Source organism: Phalaenopsis equestris, unplaced genomic scaffold, assembly GCF_001263595.1.
Source record: "Phalaenopsis equestris unplaced genomic scaffold, ASM126359v1 Scaffold000774, whole genome shotgun sequence".
In the NCBI taxonomy this organism is placed as follows: Eukaryota; Viridiplantae; Streptophyta; class Magnoliopsida; order Asparagales; family Orchidaceae; genus Phalaenopsis; species Phalaenopsis equestris.
Genome location: NW_018165214.1, coordinates 66,713 through 75,884, shown reverse-complemented (window position 1 = coordinate 75,884; position 9,172 = coordinate 66,713).

Genomic DNA, 9,172 nt, shown 5'->3' with positions numbered 1-9,172 from the left:
GCTTTGTCTGCCTCGAATTAGTCTGCGTCGAATTCGTCTGCTCGACTCCGTCTGCTTCGAATTCGCCTTCCTGGGCTTCGCGATTCCGTCTGCAGCGTTGTTGCTGCGTTGTACTATGTCATGCGTTGACAAAATTGCAGCCTTGTTGTCTTCGGCCTCTTCTTCGTCAAGGCCGATAGACTGCTCCGCCACATCAACCTGCTCGACTGCTCGTGTCATTTGTAGGCGGCAATCGGCAAGCTGCGCCATTTGCTGTAGTGCTTGTGTGAAGCACGCTAATGGCCTAAGGTTTTCCCATGCTGCAGCCGTCGCCGGTGATAACCCCGCCAAACCCTCCTATGCAACAGTGGTTCGCAAAGTCTGATATTCTCTCAGATGTACCATGATTCTGTTGCAGGACATGAAGATTGCAATCTCATCAAAAAAAAGTAGAGAAAAATGCGGGCAAACCAACAATATTCTTTTCTGATGCTGAAATTTCAACTCGTGCAGAAAAATACAAATTTACACTAGTTCGAAATGTCCAATCAGGTTGCCCTAAGATGAAGATTATCAGGAAAGTTTTTGAAGATTTCAAACATGTTGGGATTGATAGGTTGATCATTTCGACTGAAGACATGTTATGATACATGTGAGCATAGAAGAAGATTACACAAGGATTTTCTTAAAAGAATTCCTCACAACCGAGGGAAAATTTATAAAATTGCTCAAATGAACCCCTAATTTTTATCCCAGTCAAGAACCTCTAATTGAGCCTATCTAGTTTTCATTACCTTAACTTAAGCTTCAATTGTTTAACCTACCTATCTTATATGCAGTTTAGACTATTCTTGGAAAATCTTTGCAGGTAGACATACCTACAGTTCATTTCTCAAGGCTCTCTATTGCAAGGATTTTGATTGAAAGAGATATTACACTACCAGATGTAGAAGAAGTCTGGCTTGGCTCTGCTCATAATGGTTATTGACAAAAAATCATTATGTAACAAAAACATTACTACTGCAAGCACTGTAAGATGTTTGGACACTCGTAGGAGAAATGTTTCAGGTTGCATCCACAGTTGAGAACCAATAGTCAAAAGCAGGAACATGTTATCAGTTCACCCCACGTGCCTGAACGCGCTCCCAACAAACCTGATGACAACCAACTTGAGGAGGGAATCACCACAAGACAAGAGTTGGTGTCTGGCCCTGAGATCCCTTCTCCTGACCATACTACAATGGATAATGTTCGCATAAAAAATCAGGATAGCCCCACAGCTCCTATTCAGGAAGCATCAGGTGCAGATGTGACAATTCACACTTCACATACACTAGAACATATCGTTGTGGCAATGACTACTTTTCTTTATACTGCAGTTCTAATATCTAATCAGACCGAGGATCATACGAGCCAGTATTCAGATGAAGAATGTCATGTTTACACTTCTCGGTGGAAGAAGAAAGCTCGAGGCGCACTTCAAATTTGAAACTTAATGGATGATACTTTGGTTATTCATGGCAATGACACGACTCTTCAAAATTTATTATCTGGCTTCGCTCCTAAAACTAGAGGAAGAGGCAAGACTAAACAGACTCGTCCCTAGCTACTTCTTTTCTTCATGTTTTAAATTTATTTTACATTTTTATTGAATCTATCTATATTTTTTGTTGGAGTATTATTGTACTTGGGTATCGTATGGGTAGGGTGTCTCTATTGGGCCCTCATATGCTAGTGTAGTTGATGGTCTCATTTATTTTATGGTGTGTGCTGAGAAAGATTTAGTTTTTGTCATGAGTATGATATAGCTATATGGCATGTACAATATTTTCTCCCAACATCTGGTGGTGGCCAGCATGTAGGCGGCCACAGGAGGGGCCTGACTGACAAGCGACGACGCCTACGGATCGGCGGCATCGTCCTTTGGCAAGCCGCGTGGCCAATATATATTTGACATTAATGAACAATGTAAATCTCAAATTTGAACAAATTGGAAAAGTTTTAAATTTGACCAAAATAAACTAAGTGTAAATTTTAAATTCATGCACATTTTAGATTGTATTTATAATTCTTCAGACCAAACATTTGAATTTATGAAATTCCTGTAAAAGAATCACAATACACTTCAAATTCTTCCAACTAAGTAGCCTCTAAAAAATTCCCCTAAACTCTCCTCATAATCCCATATTTATAGGAAATTATTGGGCATTGAGCACTATAGCAAATGATTAATTATAAGCAATAAAATACATGATGGGAGGTCCATAACATAAATAGAACTCAAGACTTGAACAATGACGTGTGAGCATATGATAGTCGACAATTGAAACTCGACATGTGGTGTTCAACATTAGAAAAATAATAATACTCAAAACTTGACACTTTATATTCAACACTCAAAACTTGGTACTTGGGGCTAGGAACTCAGCACTTGCACATCATAATAAAAAATATCACTTATTTAACTATCTTTAAGGTGAAATACAATATTTCATGGGTATATTATGAAGCTATTATGACATATATATATATATATATATATATATATATATATATATATATGTTATATCTATCGCACGCTTTGGTTTGTTGGTGGCGGGGTCACTGTAAGTCTTCTCAGGTCAAGAGTTTGATCCCATCGTGGCGCGGAGGCTCTGGAGTTTTAGGCACATGGAGCCTTATCATGGGGCCAAAAAGTGCATGGAAAATCGATACTTAGGCCTTTGCCTAATATCGATTTCCTTTAAATAATATATATATAGTAAAATTGGATTAAACATGTGATAGCTAAATTTGAAAATGTGGAGTTTTGTATTGTAGAATGGATGAAAGTGTGTGTTTCATTTGGTGAGTGTGAATATGAAAATTGGATGAAAGAGGATGCTTCATTTGTTGATAGCAATGCTTCGGGTGCCCTGTATGTAATTGTCTCATATGTAAAATATGGGATTAGATTTTTTCACTTCCTTTGATGTTTGAGTGATAATTTGAAAAATGAATGAGATAAGATTCTTGATTTGTTCATAGTATTATTTTGGATGCCCAATCTGTAATTGCCTCAATTTAAAATCAGATATAGCTTATTTTATTTCATTATTATTTTTTTTATTTGTATGAGCTATGAATATGAAATTTGGATGAAAGAGGGTGTGTCATTTGTGGATAGCAATGTTTCTGCTGCCTCGTGTGTAGAGTCTGAAATGAAAAATATGGAAAGGTTGGATGGTTGTGGAGGCTGTGGGAAGTTTCTGGATGTGTGGTGGTGTGCTTGGGGTGTCATGTGGTGTGGCGGGATGGTTGGGGGGTTGTGTCAGGTAGTGTAATGGCTATTGGATGTGTGTGGCGGTGTGCTTGGGGTGTCGTGGTGGAATTTTAGAAATAAATGTGGTGAAATTTTAGAAATAAAAGATGAATTTTCTTTACTCACCAAATCAACAAGTTTGAGAAGATCCTAATTCTTATTAGACCATAGTTCCTTAACCATCACCTTAACCTCAAAAGGTCCTTTAGAAGAATCAGCTAAAGGTCCATCACCCAACCAATTTTTATACCAAAAGCTACTTAAACCCACTTCAATATCCCAACAAAGGAGCTTTTCAGTACATTTGGAGACATTTAAAAATTCCTTTCATACAAATGAATCAGAAGGATTGCTCATAATAGCTAAAGGATGATAGTTCCTTAACCATCACCTTAACCTCAAAAGGTCCTTCAGAAGAATCAATTAAAGGTCCATCACCCAACCAATTTTTACACCAAAAGCTACTTAAACCCACTTCGATATCCCAACAAAGGAGCTTTTCAGTACATTTGGAGACATTTAAAAATTCCTTTTCATTCAAATGAATCAGAAGGATTGCTCATAATAGCTAAAGGATGATCATTATTGCAGTCTTTTTTTTTTTCTCATCATACAAGCCCATAAAGACTTACCTTCTCTGAAATGCACCCAAAGTTTCATGAAATTGGTCTTCATAGAATCAGTTAATAAGTTTACACATTTTAAACTAAGCTTACACATTTTAAACCATCTTATCCATTGGATCTTATGATCCTTGCCAGCCCACAAAAATTTATTAAAGATATTCTCCAACCTTTTAAAAATATTAAAAGGCATCTTCATAAAAATAAAGTATAGAGGGGAATTAACAGCACTCTTTAATAGAGTAATTTTGCCACCAAAAGATAAAAGAAGGTTGTATCGGGACATAATCCTCTTATTGATTTTATCAATAATATTGTCAAATAGATGTTTCTTTTGCCTACCTTTATCAAGGTTAAAGCCTAAATAGACAGAAGGAAGATCCCCTTTGGCACAACAAGTCCTACTGAAAATCAGTTTTTCTTCTTAATTGAAATTCAATTGAAACAATAAAAATTGAATTTAGTAGGATTAAACATTAACCTAGAGATAGCCTGAAATTGTTCCAAGTCCTTCCACAACCTTTTAATAGAACCTTTATTAGCATTAGTAAAGATAATAAGATCGTCAGCATATGCAAGGTTATTAATCGCAGACTTCCCTTTATCGGCATAATGCATGCTAGGGTAAGTATTTAAGAGTTTGTTAAGATATCTAGAACCTTGTTAAGATATTTAGAACAGTAATAAAAAATGATCATGAAAATAAAAGGAGAAAGACGATCTCCTTATTTAATCCCCATAGAAGATTTGAAAAAGCCATATATATTGTTGTTAATGAGAATATAGTAGTAATTGTTCTCTGAAATCCTCTTAATAAGACAACATGATGCATGATTAAGACCTTTGGCTTTATTACCTCAAAAATGAATTTCATATAAGAGTATCATAAACTTTTTTAATGTCCAACTTAAAGATAGTGTTGTCGTTTTTGTTTTTTTATCCAAATCAAGAGTTACATACATACAGATATATACATACATATATTCATACATAGATACATACATACATAATATATACATAGATACATACATATATATACACACACACACACAGATATATATATATATATATATTCCTCAGAGGATTGATTGTGTGGAGTGCTACCTCTTTAAAAGATGAGGTGTGTGACAAATGCCATGGAATCGCCTTACCCTAGCTCTTGTCAGTCGCATATGATTCAGAAGCAATTGAAGGAATAGGGCTTGCATCTTATCGGTCCGCAGCTTCGCCTGTTTCGTCTGTCTACATGTTTAGACGTTGAGTATCTTGTCGGCTCGCGTGCGTTGTCGTCTGTTTCGACGCTGACTTCTGCGACTTCTTCCTCCTCTCCCACCGACACACTCAAACACAACAGATCTCGTCTCCTCTGGTTCCCCTCTTTCGCATGACGTGACAGGCCTAACAGCGACTCGCAGCTATGAATTATCTGCTCTCGACAGAGGAGTAGAACTTATGTCTGCTTGCCTTTTTCTAGAGGCTCGCATAGCTGTTCTGGAGATGGCCTCGACGATGCATTTCTATGCCAATGCACTTGCCGACGAATTTCCTATTTTCACTTGTGCTCCTCTTTCAAATTTTGAGCCTGGTTTTCATATTGGCAAGTCTTGCAATGTTCTTCAATCTTTCCACGACGCTATTGAAGGTGGTAGTGATCACACTTTCATTAAAAAGCTTCGTAAAAAAAATGAGAAGTCTGCCCTTATTCTCACTGAGGTTGAAACCAACACTCTCACGTCCTCTTGGCGTTTTGCTCTAGTGGGAAAATTCTTTTATGGTCAGGAAAATTCTTTTATGATCACCCAAAATTGGAGATCATTCGGAAAGAGTTTGATACTATGAAGCTATTGGACAGTTGAAATATTGGATTACTTGACAGTTGACATATACTTTTTAAGTTATCTCACGATGTCGGTTACACTCGCATTTTTTCTTAAAAAGTTATCAAGATCAACAACTGTTTTATTAAAATTCTGAAGTTGACTGTCGATTTTGACCGAAAAACAGACTCCCCTATCATTCCTATTTAGATAAAGTTTACGAGGTTAAAATTACATCTATTCAATTTGGAAATTCTCTACTCTTTCGCAACTGCTTACGGTAAGTCTCTTAAGGTTGATAGTGTCACGCTTGGTGTCACTAGACCTTTTGTGGTTTGTGTGTTAGTTGAGAGATATATCACTCAACCAGCTCCGGATGATGTATGGATTGACACCACTCACAATGGGTTTTGACAAAATGTTGAAGTAGAATTACACCCTCCTTGTTGCTCTCATTGTAGTATGTTTAGCCACATTTTTACTATTTGCTATCGCTTGCATCCTCATCTAAGGTCAAATATCGCTAAAGATCAACCACCTACTATCCTTGCTGAGAAGGTGCAACCCGATCCTCTTTCCAATACCGCAGTTCTAGATGGAAAACACCATACTACATGTACAGATCCAAATGTGCTTATACCACTCACTATTATTGAAGAAGGCCCACTTACATGCCAAGACGCACGAGAGTGCTCCTTCAATTCTATAAAAGATCAGCTGGTACAATAATTTGTTGCTCCTAATGTTCAACAACTGACACATGCCCGACACACTTTAGGCCAATCCACTGATCATGTGAGCCAACTTCGGATGAGTAATGACAGGTCTATTCCATGAGGAAGAAGAAGAATGGAGGCCGACTCGAGCTTGGGATTCTATTGGATAATACATTGGTTACTACTTTCAATGACACTTACCTTACAAATTTATTAGCTGACTCCTTCCCTAGAACCAGAGTCAGAGGCAAGACAAATTTGGGTCGCTCTCTAGCTACTTGATACTCCATATTTTGACACTTTTTTGTTTTTTTCAGGTCACTCATGTATTTTTATGTATGTTCTCCTTTTTGGAACCATTTGATGTGGTGGTTATCGTGTGAGCAGAGTGTCATGTTTGGGCTCTCCCACACAATCTATCTGCATCATATTTTCTATTTAATATAATAGTCATTGGGCTTTCTTAATATATATATATATATATATCTCAATAATGTCGTTATTTTGGTTTTTTTATCTTTTGTGAGAATAATCCATATGATCATATATGGCTTATCTACATATCCATAACATATTTTACAACATCTTATAATCGATAAAACAAGTAGAAGAAAATGCATGTAATTTTTGGATTCATGACAACTATATAAAACACAAAATTTATTCATTTATATGTAATCATAAACATGTTTATATGAGCCATATCTATTATTATAGAAATGTAACTTGTAATTATATTGACCTTAACTATTCTAATGTCATATCATGTCATTAGGCTGTCACCTAGCTCGAAGGCTACAATAACCATTGGTAAAAGTTGACCCACTCCAAACATAGTAATTATCAATATCCCTTTTGTTCCAACAGTTCCCTGCTATCCATTCCCACTGAAAACCAGTGGTTCTCAGAGTACCGTCAACGTCAGAATAAAAAAAGTGTTGACACCCATTGTTCCTTACCTTTCATACTTACAACATTCATGTAATAGTTTACTTATCACAACACTTATGACATTCATGTAATCATAATTCTTTTAATAAAAAATGATATGCAATGCATAATCATATGTGTAATTAACAATGTAAGAATACTTGCAAGCAAATTTTTCATAATATGCTTTTCACGTCAATATCATAAAAAATCTTAATTATAGTCAGAGTCTGTACCAACTAGTGTCAACATAATTAAGTGCACACATCCTTCAATATACATGAATTCTAAATGCATTCACACATCAAAGAAAGCATATCAAATACTAAAGAAATGTATCGTTGTTATATTTAGCACAATTATTTCAATTAAATTGATGAAGCAGGCCCGCAATAAATTTTTCCAATCTCATTTTTACCTCGCTGCTTAGTATAAACAATCTGAAAGTGAAAATCGCTTATGATATCATGAATTTATGGTGTGATTTAATCCCAACATAACTCATTTACTAATTCTTATCTCAAAAGGGCTTCTCGACATAACCAACCCTTCTCTGATACATCCTATTGCTCTTCCCTCTTCTTCCTTTCCCCTTAACCCTTTCATGCAACTCATGAAATATACTATTAGAGAGCGTTCTCGGTTCGACAATCTCGTGGTTGTTCTCACAAAGCTACAACAACAGAAAACACATGGAATGCCTTTCGTGGCAAATCTAAAAAAGAAATTGTATGGAAGGAAATGAATGTTTTAATTAGCGTGCCCAAAGCCCTACTTAAAGAGTCATGGCTCTTTTTCGTGTGCTAGTCTATTACTGTTCGAGAATCGTCTAGGCCTTTGCGTGCAAGAAGGTTCGGGAGAGGAGAAAAGGGAGGAATCACAATATTTAATGATATATGATATAATCCTAATCCTTCGTAAACATCCCAAAGTTGAGAATCACGTGAGCAGTTCGGTGGAAATAATAATATAAGGGAGAGTATGGATTTAATTAGGATTAATTTAACTTTAATTAAACTTTTATTTCATAATTTTATTTTTTCTCTAACATATAAATTCATGGATAGTGCTATATTTTCAATTTAATCGATTCGAGATTTAGACTTTTATAAAATTGTTTCTGTTAGATTTTGCAAAGTGCAAAAATTGGGCTATGCTTTATAATTGCCAAAATTTTCACCTGCTTTGAAAAAAATTTGGTGTTACATCCCCACTCCCACTACCTATATCATATAAGCATTGTAATCCCTCTTTTTGATGGTAGAGAAGGGTGTAACATTATAAATTTCAATCTAAAAATTAGATTTACTCTAACTGGGTCAGATCTGATAGTTTTTTCCTTTTCAAGTATTTCACATATAATAAATTGCTCCTTTTGCATGCCATAGTTTACTAATTTATGGGCATAAAATTTGCATATATTAAAGAAGAAGTTTAATAAAAATGCCTATAAACTCACTTCTTCATTGTTATGAATATTATACTAACAAGTTTCATCTGGGATTCACAACATTTTAAACAAAAGTTTAAGAGAATTCTTAAATTAGTAAAAGAACTTAACCGCCTGAAAATTTATCTTTTGGATGTTCAACCTTCATGCTTATCGTAAAAAGAGCATTAAATGATCATTTTCATTTATTATTCTAATATATCTTAAAAGAAAAACTAAATAAACCTAAAACATAACTTGGCCTCGAAACATTGTAACTACCAAGACCAAAATTTAGGCACATGACGCTGACTTTCATCATGGAGCCTAGCGGATGGGAAATAGGTATTTGGGCCTCTGCCAAATACCGATTTCCT